At 57.0% G+C, this 2,612-nt stretch overlaps 1 long non-coding RNA gene across 1 annotated transcript; it reads left to right on the forward strand.

Annotated features, from left to right (window-relative positions):
• Positions 1-403: 403 nt before the first annotated feature.
• On the forward strand, positions 404-2,189 carry LOC125926311 (uncharacterized). Its single transcript, XR_007459060.1, has 2 exons — positions 404-1,028; positions 1,133-2,189. It is a non-coding gene; the product is annotated as an uncharacterized LOC125926311 (long non-coding RNA).
• The last annotated feature ends 423 nt before the right edge of the window (positions 2,190-2,612 follow it).

The raw sequence follows: 2,612 nt of genomic DNA on the forward strand, positions 1-2,612 counted from the left end.
CAGGGGCGGCGGGGGCGGCCGGGGCGGCGCTCAGGGCTGCGGGGCGGCGGGGCGGGCGGCGGCGGCTGCGGCTCCCGGGGCCGTCGCGCTGAGGTGCGGAGCTGCCACCGCGGCCATCTTGTTGCTCTAACTGACAAGAACCCCCCCTCCCCCCGCTCCAGCCAGACGGGGCGCTCGCGCCCCCTTCCCCGCCCCGCGTTGGCCTCCAACAGGAAGTCGTCCCGGCCCCTGCCACGTGACTCCGCCGCATCTGCATACCGGAGGGCGAACTGGCCAATCGGCGCTCCGCGCCGGAGCTCCGCCCCCACGCGCCCCTCCCCGGCCCATTGGCTCATCGCGCCTAGGCCACGCCCCGTCCTTCCCCCTTAATACCCGCTCGCGTTGTGGTTCCGCAGACCGCGCGGGGAGCGCGCCGGGGCGCCGGCGGGTGCGCGCGCTCCCCCTGTCCGGGCGCGTGCAGGTCTCGGGGGCCCGCGCTCCGCCTGCGGTGCCTGGAGACCTTCGAGATGTGTGGGCGCTGCGGCTCGGTGTCAGCGCACTGGACGGCGGGGCCCGGGCCCGGGCCCGGCCCTGCGAGGCCGCTCGGTTCCCCCCGCCGGCGCCCTGGGGCGTCCGGGCCCCGGTTTTGCGCGGTATTTTCACCCGGCGGCGCCGGCCCTCTGTGCAGCGGCGACCGGCGGCCGCTCTGGCGCGCGTCCCGCCCGTGCGGTGCACACGCCCTACACCTCCCCACCGTGCACAGACTCTTAGGCGCGCCGACCCGGGCCCCGGAGCATCCTGCTCGCCGCCCTCCTCCCAGCCTGTCCCTGCACGCAGCAGTCCCCCGGGGAGCTCCCTGCTGCGAGCCGAACGAACCTCCCTGCGAAACAGCCTCCCGGGGAGGACAGCAGTGCCCTGGAGAGCGAACACTCCGCCCCCACCGCGTCGACCCCGGACAGGGCGGGACCCTGACGCCCCGGCCCTGGGTACCGGGTGGTGGTTCTCCAGGCCGCCGCTCCTCTTCCGTAGACAGTAGTGATTAGCCGTAGGTAGGGCCAGGAGCGATGTGCAATTTAAAAGTCTCTTTTCAACTTTCGGTACCAATGACGAGGAATTTTTTTTACAACCAAGAATTTTCTCCGTTTTCGCGCAGGGTCGTGGTAGCAGGCCGGCTCTCCCCGTCGTGGGGGTGGAAGGAAGCTCAGCGGTGCTCCTTGAAAGTTGCTCGCGTTGGAAGAGGCCATTCCCTGTCTACGTGTCCCCATCTTGAAGAGCAGATAATGACACAGTACTCAGGCAATGCAATTTTGTTACCGCAAGTGTCATGCTTTGCAAGTCCCTGGATGAAAGAGACACAACAAACTCTCCGCTCTTGTTTCCCATCAGGGTCTCGTGAGCGTCACGCACTCCTTCTTACTGCCATATTTTGAGCCAGATTCACAAACCACTGTCTTCAAATGTCTGGGTGGTGGATTTCCCCTCCCCCACACCCACATCCCTTAGAAGGATCTGAAGTCATTTTATTTACGTTAATTTAATTCTTGACTGAAGAGAAACCTGTGTTTTTTTCGTCTTTCTCAAAAACAGAAGTGTTACCACATGCTCCAGGAGGGAGTGCAAAATAATAACATCTTCAAAATATGCAACATCCACTAAGTAAGACTGCTAAATCAATGGAGGAATCCAGGTACTTGGGTAGACGAATCATTGTAGGAAGCAGAAATTTGGGGGAAACGGAACCAAAGTTACATTATTTAGTGTTTGTTCTTGATGTTAAATTTGTGCTGTAACTTCTCACCTTTCCACTGTCTTGTTCTCTTTACTGCTTGCCTCCCTCAGCTTAAAACAGACAGGATAATTGTCTCCTCCTATTATCTTAGACTATAAACACTTGGTGGAAAGGCAGCACTATATTGACCATATTTTCTGAACCAAAAATTAGACTCACAGTTTGGCATGAGGACTTGTGGCACCAGAAAGAATATTTAAAATTAGGGTTGGTCCAGGGGTGCTTGGGTGGCTCTGTCCGTTAAGCGTCTGACTCTTGATTTCAGCTCAAGTCATGACCTCACAGTTTTTGGGATCGAGCCCTGAGTCAGACTCTGTACTGACAGTGTGGAGCCTGCTTGAGATTCCTCTCCCCCTCTCTCCCTGTCCCTCCCCAACTTGTGTTCTCTCTCTCTCTCTCTCTCTCTCTCTCTCTCTCTCTCAAAATAAATGAACATTTTAGAATAAAATAAAATGATGGGGCGCCTGGATGGCTCAGTCGGTTAAGTGTCCGACTTCAGCTCAGGTCATGATCTCACAGTTGGTGAGTTTGAGCACCACGTCGGGCTCTGTGCTGACAACTCGGAGCCTGGAGCCCGCTTCAGATTCTGTATCTCCCTCTCTCTCTGACCCTCCCCCGTTCATGCTCTGTCTCTCTCTGTCTCAAAAATAAATAAACATTTTTTAAAAATAAAATAAAATAAAATGAGGGTTGACCCAGAAACGTTGAGGCATGTGCCATGAGTGTGGAGATTGCAGAACACAGTGTCACTCATTCATGGCTGTTTGAACTGAGTAAAGAATGAGTAAAGACCCCAAGCAAAGTTGTAAAATGAGTAAGTGCCTATTTGGGGTCTCCATCCCCT

Source organism: Panthera uncia, chromosome E1 (genome assembly GCF_023721935.1).
Source record: "Panthera uncia isolate 11264 chromosome E1, Puncia_PCG_1.0, whole genome shotgun sequence".
NCBI classification, from domain to species: Eukaryota; Metazoa; Chordata; class Mammalia; order Carnivora; family Felidae; genus Panthera; species Panthera uncia.